General features: G+C 32.9%; 1 pseudogene; it reads right to left on the bottom strand.

Annotated features, from left to right (window-relative positions):
* Positions 1 to 224: 224 nt before the first annotated feature.
* LOC149567091 (AUGMIN subunit 5-like) lies at positions 225 to 19,095 on the bottom strand (annotated as a pseudogene).
* Between the last annotated feature and the right edge of the window lie 232 nt (positions 19,096 to 19,327).

Here is a 19,327-nt window from a genome sequence, read left to right as displayed (position 1 = left end):
TGATGAGTATTGGGGCTTGTGGACTCATTGTTTGGGATTATGTAATGGTTTGATCATCTATGCATGATTTTTGCAACAATGAAACTCTCTTTAGACTCTCTAAGATGATCAACTGCATTCAAAAACTTGCAGAGTATTGCATCTATTATTTACAAATATGTTTGATAGACACAACTAGCGATTTGACAAATAACTTGTCTACGAAACAAGACTCATGAGTTTTGTCAAGTTTGGCTAGTTTTACCAAATTCTAAAACTATGGTCATGATAACATCATAATGCCATTGTCTTGATGGACTAACTTTCCCAATGAATCTATTTTTGAATACTAAAAAATGTGTTCCAAAATTAAATTGACCATGATAGTGATCTATAAAAATCAAACTATGTGAGATATGGACACTCAAAAATCCATTAATGAAACATTTTGTTGCAATCCAAACAATAACATCTTGACCATCAACAATAATACAATCAACTAATGTTGTTGCTACTTGTTCACACCATTCATCAACCAAACTTATGATGCTCTTACATTCTTGTAGGTAGTTTTTAGCTTCATGAAGTTCCACCTTGAGCTAAGGAAACCATTTTTTCATAGCTATTTTTCATGCTTTACCACCATAAAAAGTCAATATGTAGTCCTTTCATATTCTAGTCTTGAGCGTTCAACATTTCTCAATAGTGCATGGTGATTGCTAAACTAATTCCTCAAGCATATGTACTTGATCAATTGCCTTTGAAAGGTCCTCCAAAATACTTGCTTCTATCCCACGGAGCTTCAATCAAAGCTCCAATTATTCTAACACTAATCCCAAGCCAAAATTTGAACTCTCAATACCTACATGATATTTGTAGTACAATATATATGTGACAAATTGATGAAATTGTTGAAGGATCCCTTGCACTAGCTCTTGCCATCAACAATTCTACATTCTTCTTCGTAATATCAAGTGCTTCAAGTCTTGTCATCCCATTTACACCTATGTAATCTAGAAGAGTATGTGGAGTGGATGGTAACATATAAAGACAATTATTTAAGCTTCTCTAGGATTCTTTGAAAAACATCTACTTCTTTTTCAATAAGGTCATGTATCTCTTTTGTCTTGTTTTGAATTGTTGTACAAGTAGGGATGGTTGTGTTTGTTGAATATTCACAAGAAATTCGAGGATGTTGCTCGCAAGGTGTCAAAATAACCAAATTTGATCAACCAAGACTTGCATATATTGATTCTAAATTTGTCCTATGCCCATCAAATTGTTCAATGTTTTTCCATTTTTGTCCCTGACTCTTTTTCTTCTTTACTCTCTCCACACATTTCCTTCAGTTGTAGAACTTCTAATGTTAATTTATTTACACTTTCTCATAACACTACTACTTCTCTTTCCTTTAATAAAACATCTAAATTAAATTATCTAAGACTTTTGAAGTTTTGAATTTTTTTTCCAACAAAAAATGAATAACCTGCATTTCCATTGTCACCATCATGCATTCACCTTACTAACTTCTCACTAGCCTTTCTTTCCTCTTCACCTTTATTCAATGCATCTTTAGTTTCCATGAACTACTACACATGCTTTTTGTCTCTCACAAGGTTTATTATATGTCTCATTACTTCTAATTTGACTATGAACTCCTATAAGAAGATGCAACATCCATTACTCTATTATTCTCACATTGACACCTTAGTAGTTCACATCTTCTTTAACATTAATTTTATCAGTCTCTTGATTTATTGGATTGATAATAAGCTATTTAAGATGCAATTGCATGAAGTAATTATTGAAGATTCCTCATTTAGGACAATTTCCTTTACATCATTAAGAATTTCTCCATCAATATCGATAACAACTATGAAATTTCCAAATATGAATGTCCTTGAACAAAAAAACCATCATAAATTAGAAATTTTTTTGGTACTCATTCAATAAGATGAGCTCTAAGAGACATACACTTTTCTAATGCTCCTTTCATGTGTTGTTTTAATAATAATGAGACCATATGTGTGTTTATTGCCCTTGACTATAGCATAAATTGTATCATGCTTATTATGAGCATACAAAATGTTAGGAGTCACATATTGTGCAACTCTAACTCTCATCTTATGTGCATCCATCGCCCAATCAACATATCAATGGAGATATTGCTTGAATTCTACAAAAATCTTGGTTCTCTTCAAATTGTTGATCATAGGCTTCAAGCATCATGTGCTTATGCTTGTAATTTGATTGATTGTCAATAATTCTCTTCCACTGGTATTCCTCCCTAGAAGTTTCTAACATCCATCCCTTAAATGATTTTACTATTATTATCCTTTAATAATTATTTTTGCATCTTTACAAAAAATAATTATTACTACTTTAATTCAAAATGGGGGCACTAATGATGTTAAAGTGTTATTTGGAGAAGCACTTGTATATAACAAGACAATAACTTATATTTATATGCAAAATAAAACAAAATTTATTGCATTCCTTTGAGTTGTGCCCATAATTGGCAATTTTCCTTTAGCTCATGTAAATGATAACTTTTATAGTTCAATCTACCAGTTTGGAGAGTCATTAGATGATCTTATAAGTAGTTTTGTAGGTTAACCAAATTCATTCAAAAGAGTCATCTTGACACATTGGAATGGAACTATGCAAATGTTGGGGTATTAAAATTAGTGATATTTTTCCTCCTACCACTTCAATTTCTGGTTTTTGCAATGTATCTTATAGTTTTATGATTAAACATTGTACATGATTATTATTTAAAGGGTAATATGTGATCCAATATACTATTAAATAAACTACTAAATATGCGACTAAATCAAATATCAAATATACTACTAAATATGTTACTAAATCAATGATCAAAATTAGCGATCAAATAAGTGACTAGAATCATTTAGTAGTATTTCTAGTATTGTTATAAATGACTAGATATTAACTACTATTAGTCACATGATTAAGTTAAGTCACATATATATAATTTCTAGTAGTTTTTAAGTCACGTGTTGTTTTTTTGTACTAGTGCATGATAGAGTAATGATAGATCCATTGCAAAATGTGGAGATATCCTACATTCCTAATTCAAGATCTACATTACATACACACAAGCAAGGTGAATCCTAACATTTTTCATATTCTTTACTGTCCTTTACATTTACATCTCTCATTTATGGTTAATTCCTTAACCTAGGGATTGACCAACACAAGCCCTCATCAAACCCCAACCCCAAACCTTTCTTTTATGTGTTAATTTGCAGGTTGGGAGTGAAAAGAATTATAGATTCGGAACCTATAGTTCACAAGCTTTCTGGAGTCCTTAGTTTTGGAGCCATGGACTACATCAACCTGGTTATAGGACATCCTTCCATGTTGACCTAGTCCTTCAATCTCAAATTGTGGGAAGATTTCTAGGTTTTGTTCCTTTTGTCATTTCACTCCAAGATTTGTGGATAGAAGTTTAGAAAAGATTTAGATTTGAAACTTATTGTGCATAACACATCTTCCTCTATGCATTTCAAGGTGTCTTTAACATTTCAAATCACTTCATATCTTTACCCTAGATTTGCATCTTAATTGGGATGATTGTATTCATATAGCATCTAGATTTACATTTCCTAAGCAATTAGTTTAATTTCACATTCACATTATCCAATCAAGGACCTGAGAGAGTGCATTTCTTAGTATTTAATTCCTCTTTACAACCCAAATTTAGTATTAGCACCCTTCTTCCTTTGGATCCTAACTAATCTAATTCAGATCATAAGTGGAATCATACTTGGAAATCCCCCTATTTCCCTCACATGCACATATGTGAATGGCTCAGTGCCTTGTAAAGTGGATGCCTACATCCTATTACAGTTCTTCTATTTTACTACTGAATATTTACTATTGATAAGAGTGATGCCACATCCCATCCTTATAAGTTTAACAATCATAATAATTACATCAAGATCAACAAATCATCTAGCATAGTAGATGATAAAGTTGTGGCAATATCCAAGGGTGTGACTCCTCAGTCCTCTATTTTTGGACCTAATTGTACTTATACTACATTATTTGAATCTTTATGTAATTTGATGAAAAAGACAATAAATGCTAACATTAGTAAGATTCCTCCTATAGATTCAATTGACCCAAACAAACCTCTTCCTGGATCCTTTGATTCCAAAGCCTTTGTCCAATACTATTGTCAACCCAAACATAACACTAAGAAGTGTTATACTTGGAAGACTTATTTACAAGATCTCATTGATTCTAATTCTATATCTATTGATTCTTATGTTAATTATGTAAACTAATATATTTCACTTCATTATTGAAATTTGAAAATTCATAGTAATCCTTTACTATCTCATTTCAATAATACAGTTGTACAACCTCCTTCTTCCACACACACTATTTATTATGATAAAGTTGAATAAGTAACCATTTTGAGTATATCCAACGTGAACCTAACCTGTTTAACATAGACCTAAGCCTCAACTTTCCATTAACTTTGATCACACTGAGATAATTAAAGCACTTGATGGTCCTAATTATATTACTCCTAGAGTTGTTGGTATTCATTCCCATGGTATTCTTGTTGATTCTACTTCCATGGAAAATGTCATAACTAAAGTGAATAATTTTAATAAAATTTACATATGATTCTTGAATTCAAACTAATAATGGTTTTATTTATCATCCTCATGGTTCTACTCTTGTAGAACTATTTAGTAAATTTGTAGGTACTACTTTAATTGTTCTGCCTACTTCCAATTAATTTCAAGTTAAGTTTGGTCTTCCTTGGATCTCTTCTATACAAGTCGTAGCTTATCATATTCATAAAATTCTTAAATTTCCCCATGATTGAAATATTAAGACCATCAATCATAGTCTGTATCATCCTTCTAGGCCTCGAGATTGTGTTGACCTTGATATATTTTGGTCTTATATACCTCAATCTCTGCCAACTCATCCTGATTATATCTTTCAATTGTATCAATATTTCAAGGTCCAAAATATCTATGAAATTAGTAAATGTAAGCTTGATCTTAGTTTGTATCTTCTTCATATTTCATCTATTCCTCCTTTATCAACTTCTCCACCTCTTATTGCACATCCTCTTGTTTCTATCTCTTAAACTAGTAAGCTTCCTTCGGTTCTTACTTCACAAAGTTAGACCCAATGTTGATTGATAGTACCCCACCTTAAAAATTTTCCAAGACTAAACATAACCAAAAGTCTCATTATCATCAAGCTAGATCTTTTGTTGATGCAAGATAATATTGGGTTAAGAGAAATCTTGCATCAACCAAAAAAAAAAAAATTTCTACTTTGTTAGTTTGCCAGTTTGTTCTAGGGATTCTTGATTTGTTCAAGTCAACACTTTTTAATTTGGGAGTGTGATCTAGATGTAGTTTGGATCCTCTTTCTAGGTTTGCAACTCGTTTGGATTGATTTTTTTTCAAGTTCTTATTCATTCTTTCTCAAGTAGTGTGTTCTTGCTAGTTTTCATGACCGTTGGTGAATTTTGATCTTGCAATAGAAATATTTGATCATAGATCTTTTGTGGTACATCTATCTATGTTATTATACCATATAAAGACCTAAATCTATAATCAAAATCTTTCAAATTGTTCATGTAACTTATTTCTAATGATTGGGGACTACACCCATTTGTTGTAATATGTTTCCTATTCTTGGGAAAAGTCTCAATCTTGAGACTAACCTCCATTTAGTGATGTCTATCTATCATAATGTAACATATCTTTTGAGGACAAATTATTTAGTATCAATATTTTAGGACATTTAAAGTTGGATATAATTTCTTTCACCAAAGATTACAAGCAAGTATGCATGTATGAGCCTAGCATGTAATAAGGCATAGCATTGAACCTCTATCTATCTAATTTTCTATGAATAAATCTTGGTCTATCTTGTTTCTCTCCATATACTTGTGGTTCCCATTATGTTTACTCTTGTTGCATGACTAAAATGATCTCTTTGAGTTCTCTCAAATTGGTTGACTACAACACATGCTCATGCCTCTCAAGCTACTTTATCACCTCATACAGCTCCTTCACTTACCTTTGACTATCCCATTACCAAGACCATGAAGGAAGTGAATTTAAACAAGGATAAAATGAATAAACATGATAATACTATTTGTATATTGGATTCAATTATGATTAATATAGATGCATAAGATACTCTTGATGATATTCATGATACTAAAAACTAAATAATGTTCATGATACTAACAATGATATACATGATATTGATTTTGATGATTTATATGAGACTACCTATATTCACAACATGGTCCTTGTTCGGAACCAACCATTGTTCATTCTACCATTCTTGACATTTCTCCTCTTATGAGTTATCCACCTTCCCTAAACACTATGGATCAATATAAGGGCATGTGATATAATTGATTAGCTCCTCTTGTGTAATGAATTTTCATTTGTTTGCATTGTTTAATATACTTCCCCCATGATGTGCTACTTTTTCTATGTTTGTTTAGATTTATTTTAATGACCCTTGTTGCTCCATTTGTGCAAGGTGATAAAGGAATCAAACATGTCATAATCATTCTACTCTTTTTACATTCTTCTATATGCTGTTACATGTTGTGTTTTAAATGTGCCTTTGTATATTCCACTTGGGATGATGCAACATGGTAGCCTCTGATTCTTTTTTGTCTCTATGATGCAAGTCTAAAAATACACTTCCTTGTAACTCTTACATATATTTCTTCCATTGTGTTATAATTCTACTTCCTTTTGGGAATGATGAAATTTTATTTGGACATAATATTTCATATATTATCATATGATCATACAAACCTTAGAGTTGGTAGAACCCTCACATGCTCTCTTTTTCATGTACTTATTTCACTTGATATGCCCTTTCTTGGGGACATTTCATAGTGGAAACATATATAGTGGATGCATGCACCCTTTGTTAAAGCTATTTCTTCCATTAAGACATTTTATATTTATTTAACATAGGATCATACAATTTTCTCACGTTATGCACAAACACACACACTATGTTTGATGACTTTATGCATTTTGGATTGCTTCTTAAAATACTATCAATGCTTTAAGGTATGATCCTTGCATTTGCATATTTCAACCCATACTACTCCAGTTCAAGTGTGCTTAACTATATAGTTCCCTCCATGGTTAAACCCACTCTGCTTGCAACCCCATTTTCAATACCTTCACCAAGTGTTGTGCCTTATGAACCATTCATTGGTAAGCCCCTTAATCTCATAAATTGATAAGTAGGAGATATTTTCCACAACAAGTCAAATTGTGATATTGCTATCAAGATTTAAATATGTAGATTTTGAGTCAAAATCATTGACCCATATATCATGAGTAGTGATTCACACATGAATCCATCTCTCATGTAATAAATGGAACACTTAGCAGTCATTGGATCTAGGTGATTCTTAGAGGTGAAGCACCAAGACTTTCTGGGAGGTCACGCATCCTGGTACTACTCCATCTTTAGCATGCTTAACTACAAAGTTCCCTCCATGGTTAAACCCACTCTGCTTGCAACCCCATTTGAAAAGCCTTCACCAAGTGTTGTGCCTTATGAAACATTCATTATAAATCCCCTTAAGCTTATCAATTGATGAGTAGGAGATATTCTCCACAACAAGTCAAATTGTGATATTGGTATCAAGATTTAACTATTTAAATTTTGAGTCAAACTCATTGACCTATATATCATGAGTAATGATTCACACATGAATCCATCTATCATGAGAATAAATGGAACATTTAGCACTCATTAGATCTACATGATGCTCACAAAGGTGAGGCACCAAACATCTTGGGAGGTCACCCATCCTAGTATTACTCAAGCTCAAGCATGCTTAACTACGAAGTTCCCTCCATGGTTAAACCCACTCTAATTACAACCCCATTTGTACAACCTTCACCACTTGTTGTGCCTTATGAACCATTCATTAGAAATCCCCTTAAGCTCATCAATTGATAAGTAGGAGATATTTTCCACAGTAAGTCAAATTGTGATATTGCTATCAGGATTTAAATGTCTAAATTTTGAGTCAAACTCATTGACCCATATATCATGAGTAGTGATTCACACATGAATCCATCTCTCATGAGAATAAATAGAACACTTAGCACTCATTGGATCTAGGTGATGCTCACAAAGGTGAAGCACCAGGACTTCTTGGGAGGTCACCCATCCCAATACTACTCTATCTCGAGTGTGCTTAACTACAAAGTTCCCTCCATGGTCAAATCCACTCTTCTTGCAACCCCATTTGAAAAGCCTTCACCAAGGGAACTCCATAGTTAAGCATGCTCGATCTGGAGTAGTAGTGGGATGGGTGATCTACTAGGAAGTCCCAATCCTTCACCTCTATGAAAATCACCTAGATCCAATGAGTTAGAGTAGTACTGTGATGAGTTAGAAGAGTGAGTTTAACCATGGAGGGAACTCTATAGTTAAGTGCACTTGAGCTAGAGTAGTATTGGGATAGTGACCTCTGAGGAAGTCCCAATACTTCACCTCTGTGGGCATCACTTAGATTCAATTAGTGCTAAGTGTTTCATTTATTCTCATGAGAGATGGATTCATATTTGAATCACTACTCATGATATATGGGTCAAAGAGTTTTACTCAAAATCTACACAGTTAAATCCTGATAGCAATATCATAGTTTGACTTGATGTGGAAAATATCTCCTACTTATCAATTGATAAGCTTAAGGGGCTTTCTAATGAATATTTCATAAGGTACAAAACTTGGTGAAGGTTTTGCAAATGGGATTGCAAGAAAAGTGGATTTAACCATGGAGGGAACTTTGTACTTAACTGTGTTCAAGCTAGAGTAGTATTGGGATGGGTGACCTCTTGGGAAGTCTCGATGCTTCACCTCTGTGAGTATCACCTAGATCTAATGAGTCCTAATTGTTCTATTTACTCTCATGAGATATAGATTCATTGTGAATCACTACTCATGGGTCAACGAGTTTGACTCAAAATCTACATAGTTAGATCTTGATAGCAATATCACAATTTGACTTGATGTGGAAAATATCTCCTACTTATCAATTGATGAGCTTAAGGGGATTTCTAATGAATGGGTCATAAGGAACAATAATTGGTGAAGGTTTTACAAATGGCATTGCAAGAAGAGTGGGTTTAACCATGGAGGGAACTCTATACTTAAGTGCACTCGAGATGGAGTAATACTAGGATGAGGGTGACCTCCTCAGAAGTCCTAGTGCTTCACCTCTATGAGCATAACCTAGATACAATGTGTTGTAAGTGTTCCATTTATTCTCATGAGAGATGGATTCATGTGTGAATCACTACTCATGATATATGGGTTAATGAGTTTGACTCAAAATCTACACAGTTAAATCCTTATAGCAATATCACAAGTTAACTTGCTAAGGAAAATATATCCTACTTATCAATATTTCAACCCACTAAAAGCACACATCCCTATGCCTAGATCACCTTTTGTTGGATTGACCTTTTGGAGACACAAATCCTTAAGGATAAATCCATGATGGGTTGAATAGTATGCCACACAAACCTGCTAGACTATTAATGGCGTCTCTTTTGCAACATGACTTTTTATGAGATTCATAGTAAGATAAGTATTATTATTGAACCAAGGTAATCACATACCTTTTTTTAGTGATGTTTCTCTTGTCATAATTTTGGATTTGATGAGGACTCAAATCTATTGGGGGCTTGATTATTTCATTGTCTCTTTAGTTTTGACAAGATCAATGATCTACTTTATTATGATTGTGAGTTTGACACATACTATGCTAAAATGGGGGATAAATGTACCATGTTAAAAGTTAGAACCCATTAATATGGAAGCTCAAATACTTCTTAGGCCACATTTTAGTGATTTCCTAGAACATGGATGTATTTATTCTAAAGTTTCTTTTTTTCAAATTTTTATTTGTTTCCAACCATTTTTTCTCTACCCCCAAGATCTTGGAGGGAATCCTATTGCTAAAAGTATCTTGGGAGGGAAAGGTTGATCTAAATCTAATGTTGAGGTTGAGCTTGACCTCCCTGAGGTGTTTCACCTTAGAACCCTGGGCTTATTTTAAGGTTTTTCATTAATTTTACAACTAGTGTAGTTGATTCTTTCAATTTTGATTCTAAAATCTATATAAATGGAGGATTGCATTCTTCATTTTATCACCCACAATATTTATGATCCATTCAATCCATCTTTTGTGTAAGAAGTTCATATTTTCATGAGCAAGCATACTTTCAAGCCATAATTTTAAAATAATCTTTCAAGATGCATTCAAGGAGTTCAAGCTAAGAAAGAAATGTTTCATCAAAGGCCCCTGTTTCATGAAATTAGTCATGCATTTCCTTTTATAGATCTATCTTATATCTTCATTTGAGATAGAGAAGTTGGTCATCAAGGAAGAAATCTATCTACATTCATTAATAATGCATAAGTATTTAGAGATTCCATCCATTAAAGAATTTGGAACATACTTACAGACATGGGTCTAATATGATTTGACACTTGTAGATCTATTTCATTTGTGGAGAGTTCTAGACTTTTAGGTTTTGCATGTGCTAACTTTATAATCCCAAATCTTGCCAAGTTCCAATTTTTTTGTTGTTTGATAGTCTATTATCAGATCTAAATTAACATCTTCTACTAGGTCCCAAGGTGAGTTTAATTCTCTATTTTCCATTTCATAGTACTTACTTTGACATATTGGATTAGATCCCTTCATGTGTTTGGTTGTCATATATGTTTTTAGATTACTTGCATTTAAATTAGTCAATTTACTTAATCTCCATTATATCGATTATTAACATAATTAATTAATCTCCATTACAATAAAGGGAAATAACAACCAACAAAAAGAGATCCTTTAGTATACACATTTGAAATAACTTGAGTTTAGTATTGACAACCCTACATCCATTTTGGGTTATGTTAATCCAATTCAAGCTCTCTTGAAGGTTATGATTGAAGGTTCCTCTTTCTCTTTCCCTAATGCTCATACAAGGTTGAGTACCAACCCTAATCCTTTTTATAACCTATCATTTGATGATAAATTTCCAAATATGACTTCTAGATAACTTGCACCAAAATGAATAAATGTCACATGAACTTAACAATATATCCCAAACGATTCCACTAACATTTTAACTCATAATACTACATATACAACTCAAATGTAGCTTGTTTTTTTGACATGGCATGACACGTGATTTACCTAAACTATAGATACCTCATCATCAATGACTACTACTTTTTGGCTCTTATTTAAACTCATTTTCCTTGACTCTTCTTGAAGCTCATTTTTTATCAAACCGTTGACATCAATGATAATAAATGTCTAACACTACCCCCCTTTATAATTGATGGGAAATAACAAAATGTTGTTAGCCAATCAACACGAGTTTGCAAATCTAATATGCTAGGATTGAAACTCCCCTTGTCTGAAATGATAAAACCTTCTAGACTTCCACTTACTTTTGAGTTGCTCCATAGAGTTGTTAGCATTTGAGTCAATTTCTAGCCCTTTGAGAACAATGGAAAAAAACCAACACTTTAGAAACTGATATAAAAATGGTTTAGGACATTAAAGAAGAGTCCCACACAAGTCATAAGGTCTCAAGTTCAATACGTATATCCCAACTACATGAACATGGGACGATAATTTGGAGGTCTTCTTTGACTCTCTTTTTTCAAAAAAAATAATCCTCTCTTTTTCTTGATTTCTTTTCTCCTCTCTTATTCTTAGGACCATCTCACCCCTCTCCCCCTCCCCCTTCCTTTGTAACCCTCAAGGTCTACAATTCACTCATTGTTCTTCCAATAAGCTCTTGAATCTTAGTGATGCACCATGGAGTATGATCCAAAGGCCAGTGCAAATAAAATTATACAAAGTGTAATCCCAAAAAAGAAAAGTAATAACCTAAATTATAGTTTACATCCCTTAATTACTCATTACTAATGTAGGTTTTATTATTACTTTTAAATTTCCCTCCGCTAAATATATAGTAGGAAGTAAAAAAGGGTGCACTAGTTGAATTGTATTCTAGGTCTGTGTTTAAAGATAAATCTAAATTCATTACATGTTTTAAAAAATACATCAGTCATACACCTTTTGACAAGCATCACACATCTAAATATAAACGTATAGTGATGGTAACTTTGCATCAACATTCAAGAGAAAAAGATGGGCTTGACATCCTTGATTTTGTTGAAAACTATTGACTAGATTTATCTTATATAATTTGATACAATTAGTTATCCTAGCCACATGTAAATGGGAAGTATAAAAGTCAATTTTAGGTGAGAATGACACAATGCTTTGAGACAAGTAGAAAGTTAAGTTCGAAAAGTTAGCATAAATTAGGTTACCAAGTAAATATTTTATTCAAATTGAGTTAAATACATGATCTTGATAGTATAATAGATATTTTATAGATTGATTTATTCCAGTTAAATAATATTATATATCTTTAAAATATATATTTAATTTAAAATACAACACAATTATATAATTAAAAAAAATCATGTTCACAAATTTTATCTAAATCTATAATCTTGACAATATAATAAAAACATTACAAATGTGACTTGTCATTTAAATAACATTATTTTTTAATAATGACAAATTACTTCAAAACATGTGATGTAATCAGATTATATATTAACCTTAGAATTGTGTACTTGGAATTTTTTTTTTATTCTTATACTTGATAACAAGATAGTATCCCTTTCTAACTCTTATGCCGAACTTATTTAATATTGATTATTTGATTAATATTATGTATTGAAACATTTTATTTTGCTTACACAAAGCCACCTGATATGGACTAGTTATGGACTAGTTGAGCTCTTAAGGAAATCTGCATTGATAACGTAACAATGTAAGTCAGTTGTCAAATGAGAGTTGTCAAATGAGGGCAATATTTTTTCCTATTTTTATTACTAACGATATTTGTTGGAAATCCATTAGAAACAAATTTTCTTGCGGACATCATCATTATTGTTGTTAGCTTGGAAAATGAGATGTTCATAAAACACAATTTAGTCATTCCCGTTTATAAAATGGTCTCCAATGTGACCGTTTGGGAATCTTGGTGGGTAGTCCAACGATTTTATTTTGTTTTATTTGGTGGGGAAATACATAAATAAATAAATAAGAGCAGGAGAATATGAATACGAATAAAAGTCTTTTCCAACTACACGTCATTCCATTATTCAAAATTCAATCGCTGTTGACTGAACCTCATTTTGGACTTATCTTGAACTTCAAATAAAATATAAATCATATTTTGTTTTTCTTCGGGCACGTGCTGACTTCAAGTCTTTTATATAGCGAGAAATGTTTATTCGTCACAACACACGTGTTAAATGCGTTAACGCTCGTGTAGGTTCCATTCGTGGTATTGTGAAGTAACAGATATTTAATAGTCATTCTAAGTAGTAAGAAGTATTTTCTAGACTCCTTTTATGTAGTAAGAAGTATTTTTTAGACTCCTATGTAGTAAGAAGTACTTTCTAGAGTCAAACATAAACAAGATTGATTATAAATAAGGGGGCAGGGCCAAAGTTGTGTCTTTAATGTTGGTGGATTTTGGGGTAAGTGTTGAGTCAAGTTGTAAATTTAATTGTGAACTTGAAATAGAATGACAAATGTCATGGAAGGCTTCCAAATCGTGAAGCAAGTGCATGAAATTTACTTTTACTAGTTCTAAGAATTTACAAATGTCAATATAGATTTCACAATATATGATTTGACATTTAGTGTTCTCTACCTCTTTGACAATGTAGCCATGTTCCTTGAGTTGAATTACATTATTGCTAGTATGTGAAATTGAAATATTTATAAAATTTTCATTAGCGTCTATTACAACACTTTACCCCCTTGTTAGCTTTCTTAGATTAGTCACTATTTTAACTAGGTTTGAAACTTGATTTTGCCATTTAGGCATGTTTTTCTTATTGCATAGTAAAGGAATCATGTCTAGGAGAAAAATAGGTTAAAAATATCATGTACTTATATAATGTTTACATGCATATAATGTTTATTATCTTTACATATGACTATACAACTTTTGATATAATGTTTGCAAAGTATATACAATATTTTTCCAGACAAATTTAATGACACAAGTTGTTTCAAGCTTTGTGGTTAAAACATGGTTTGTTCTATAAAATTAAATATGTTATAGAAAGATGAAAGAGAGGAATCAATTTTAAAATGAAATTATCAGAATATAATAAATTATCCTATATATTGTTCAGTAGAATAGAATTTATTGTATAGTGTAGTGATGGAAATAAGATGTTTAATTTCCCTTTCCACTTTTTGTTTTGCGTCAGATGTCTTCTTCAAACTACATTAGAAGGCTTCTATGTATTAGAAAATTATTGAAGCTGAGAAGATGTAGGTGTGTTGCATACAAACTTTGCAAACATTCAGATCAACCAACAATTGAATGAATGTTGTAGAATAAAGAGTCTTACTCATGTCCACTTTACTATTGCTCACATCTTCGAACTCTCCATAGGTGTGCTTGTAGCTTATGGTCAGAGCTGTTTATTTGGGAGCAACATAGTTGGAATGTATTTTGAATGTATTCCCTTAAATGGTTATCTTCCTCTAAGAATTAGCAAATGCACTTGTATAAGAATTTTAATGCCACGTTTGAAAGAGAGTGCAACATGTGAAAGCATGGATAAGACAATTGCACACGTGAACAAATTGCCACAAAAGTATAATCTATAGAAAAGTAGATACCAATGACACACACCACATGACAGGCCTTGATAGTCATATTCCTAATCTCTGATTATAAGTTGAAAGAAAATAATCTGGAAATAACATTCCCAAGTGAGATGTTTCTATATATACACATACCCATACAAAATAAACCATGAGTAAAATCTTAAAAGAGTCAAAACTATTGTTTGGAAAAATAACGAGTCATAAAGAATATCAAAGGTCTCTTGAAACCACCATCTGCAAGACCATAAAACTATCACATAGAACTTAATTGTAATTTGGAGATGCCAACACTATATAGTTGCACATAAATAAATTACTTGTTTGTTTTTTGTAACTTAACTTCCAACCAATATCTACATTGTGCTATTTTTCAAGCTTTATGGACAACTTTTGCTTGTGTTGTTCATAAACATTTTATCCAATCTTTTGGCTAAATGTCTAATATGTTATTCTCATAGACTTTGACTAGCCTTCATGGTTCTGTAACTTTATTGCTTATTATTTGGCCTTTCAAAATGGTAATTATATTTATTTTAGTATACATTTTTAGGTAATCATGTTGGGAATGTTAAGATGGTCACACATACAAGAAAATGCATCTTATGTCCAAAAATATTTCAAATTGTTAGCAAGTTTAGTATGCATACACGATAAGCTAATGTACTATAAAGAAATTTTGTAGAATTTTTATTATTACTATATCTTGATGCAACTATTTCTACAAAAAAAGTATTAGTTTATAGTTTCAGTTATCATTGTAATATTAATTTTTTTAATGTATCTAATTAAACTAAATAAAAAGACCATTGTTGTTTCAATAAACAAAGGTTTTTTTAAAAAAAATTACTACTAAATGTATTACTATTATTTTGACATTATCTAATTCTTATTATATATTACATATTAATTATACATTTCTTTAATAATATTAAAATTTAATAAATTTTAATTTAAGATAAGACTATAATGTCCCTCCTCCTCTCTTTATTTGTCTATCTTTACCTCCTTCTATACATCTTTATCTCTTTATTTTAATAGATCATTTAAAGAATTACAAAATGGGAAAAATATATTTCAATTTTGTTATAGCAACATAAATTTATTTTATAACTAATAATAAAACAAAGAATTTATATTAATTTTAAGTATAATCTAATAATTTTTTATTTATAAAACTGATAAAAAATACTTTGTGTTTATAATAGATCATTAGAAAAACATAAGCTTTACTTTAATTATCTTACTTGTTTAGAAATAAAATCATTTAAAAAATCTAATAGCCTTCTCAAGTTTTAGTTTTTTATAATTGTTTTTGAATAATAAAACAACCAAAACAAGGGAGCTAGCCCTTACATAAGACAAACTGGCCTATAACTAGCAGGCTACCATCCAAACAAAAGATTACCCCCTACTACTACTTATCAAAACAGAAACATCATTCGAAGGATCATAATAATAAAATCTACTAGACATCCTACTAAAATAACTTGTAACAATACTACTTAAAAGAAAGGAGTTTTTAAACAAAGGCAAAACAACCTTTAAACTAACTAAGTCCTTAAACCAACAAACTAAGAAACGCATAAAACAGAGAGGAGCATACCCTAATTGGGATTCTTCTCAGCCTTCCCTTTGAGGAGGATGTTTGCCCAATCTTCTGCCAGGAAATCCAAAAGCATCTTGGAGTCCTCCTGAGTCAAGTCCTCCTCCTAGTTGTCCTTCAATAGGTGCAAGGTAGTGGTTGTCGCATGTGTCACCTTGATGGTGAAATTTGACAAAAGTTTGACCCTCTCCTCTAGGGCCTACATCCTCTCTCTCAGCTCTTTAACCTACAAATTGTGGGTTTCCATGATATCCTCTAGCTCACCACCTGAATTTTCCTCCACCATGTCCTTGTTGTTATCCTACAAAATGAGGGGGTTAGAAATAATTGTTTCTTTAGGTATTGCCTTAGTCGGGGAGGACACCATTGTAGGGGAGAGGGCTCTTTCCACCATTTCTAAGAACTGATCCTATGCAAGGTCCACCCTACCCCTGGTAAGAGAAGCAGAGACATGGGTCACCTCTTTGCTCCCCTTATCCTCACCACTCGAACCCGACATAGAGGAGTCCAAAATTTCCACCTCCTTTTCCTCCTCATTCCCCATGCCATAGTTTGACATCTTCTGTTTCACTCTTTGTTTTGGGGTGGGCCATCTCTTTAGAATCTAAATCCTCCTCCTGCGAAGCAGTGGTCCTCATTTTCCTTTTGGCATTTTTTTCACAATTCTTCCAAACCTTCGTCTTCCACCTCTAACCTCTTCTTCTAATTCCTCCAGATCCTTCTCCTTCCCTTTCTCCATTTTCAATTTTTTTCCAATAGGGGTGTTCTTTCTCTCCTCAGGGGACCCACTTGGTGATGGTTGGGGGGTAGGGGTTCTATGGCTAGTAATTCTTAGAGGGATATGGTGGGGGTGGGGGTTATGAAGAGTCAGGATATCAACCTCCACAATTATAGGGGGCAATAAGGCTAGATGGAATTGGTATCTAGGCGGAACATCAAACCTTGGTGAAGGATTGTATAATTAACTCCCTTTTTCATTTTTTCCTTAACATCCGAGACAATATCAACTAATTCATGTAACAGGAAGAAAGGAATAGAAATACTATCATGATGGCAAAAATGATTTAGGAGGGGAAAATGGTAGTCGTAGCACACTCCATACCTCCCTTCTAGGGTGAGCTACTTCATCAGCACCAAACAAACTTCATTCCATGGCTTTGGAAGCTTTTGCATAGAAACCCACCATGATGGTGAATTGGTTCTTCACCCTCTAGAAATAATTAATTTTGGGTGGCTTCATCCGCAATCCTAGTCACCTTCTGCCATTTTCTCCCCTTAATCACAAGACCCATCGCCAAAAAAATTATTTCCTCGGACACCTAAAATGTAACCCCATTAACCATCACCTTTCTATCATCCCAAGAATTCACAAATTGCTGAGAATAACTCTCATCAAAACCATTCAATGCCTCCATGAATGGGACCAACCCCCCCTCCTTTAGCATGTACTAGGTTAAGGGTTTTTGAGCACTTTCCTCAATCATCGAAGGCTCAATATGCAACAAATCTCCCCCCATTGTACAAACCTTCACCACAATTCTCACTCCTTTCAAAGCTCTACACCAGAGGAAAATTTTAAAATCACAATCACACTTATGTGAAAAAAGAAGTTGCACAAAGTACTCATAAAAGCCTTTACTATCATGAATACCCATGTCACTTCGCAGATTTGTTACCATGTACCAAATGCCACTTCCCCTTTCACTCTATTTCATCATCTCCAAGAAGTTAGAGCTATTTGAAATTTGAATTATTACTCGGCATCCAGTACAAAATTGTGATAAAGTAAATCATAAAAATATACTCAAATCATACTTTGATTTTCTTTCCCTTTCGAACCACATGAATTTATTATTGGAAGTACCCTTTCCATCATTTCTTGCCATTTGTCCATAATGATCCGGCCCAATCAGTCGACTTAGCATTGAGTTGTCACTAAGAACCATATAATCTATCCAAGTAGACTCAATCATGGGTAATTGTCTTTATTCACTAAAGGTCTTACCAAATTTAGTAACACCCCTATTTCTCTCTAGCAACGTAAGCCATGCACTCTTAGACCCAATGCCGCCATCACCTCTGCCACTACGTTGCCCTCTCGGTAAATATGTTGCAGGTCATATCTTTCCGAGATAGTTAATAAATGTCAAATTTCTTCAAGCACCCTTTTAATCATCCAACCAACTTTCATCTTGCCTTTCACTATTTCTACGACCATCTTCAAGTCTTCTTCAATTACCACATTCTCCCATCCCACACCAATTACCATTTTCAAGCCCCAAAGGAGAGCCATAGCCTCTACAACATTATCTAAGGCTTTCCCTAGATTACCAACATAGGACAACAACATTCTACCATTGCTATCTCTAACCATAGCCCCTCCTGTCGAACTCTCCATTCTCGTCACACCATCAAAGTTAAGTTTAACCCAACTCTCCTTAGGTGGGCTCCATCTCGTCCTTATTCTTTCAAGTTGTTTGGAGTTTTCAACCTCCATGAATCCTTCCACAAGATTCCAACACTTGGCAATCCTTTGTTCAGTCATAATAAGAGGAACTAACAGTTTCCACCACTTGCATTTCTGCATATTCTCCACAATCAGCTTGAAGATCAAACCTATAACAATCTCCTCACTTCTTTCTTCATTTCTAAACAGCCTATTATTTATCTCCTTCCAAATACCCCAGAAAACATTGGAGGGGATCACATTCCACATTTGGATAAGGAGAGGGTGGAGAAACGAGCATTGCCAATTCACAACAAATTGATATATCTCCTTATGAAACACCCACACCATCTTCAACTTCTAAAGAAACCTTCGCCAGATGTTAATATCAAAGATACATTCCCAAAAAAGATGTGGAATACTTTCTTCCTCTTCTTTACAAAGATAACATTTATTGGGTAATTGGAAGGCCTCCCCTTTTTCTTAGATTATATGTGGCTAG

This window comes from Cupressus sempervirens, chromosome 3 (genome assembly GCF_028749045.1).
Source record: "Cupressus sempervirens isolate cs-2001-9-10 chromosome 3, ASM2874904v1, whole genome shotgun sequence".
Classification (NCBI taxonomy): domain Eukaryota; kingdom Viridiplantae; phylum Streptophyta; class Pinopsida; order Cupressales; family Cupressaceae; genus Cupressus; species Cupressus sempervirens.
The sequence above is the reverse complement of the archived record's forward strand: the minus strand, read 5'-3'. Positions and strand labels throughout refer to the sequence as shown.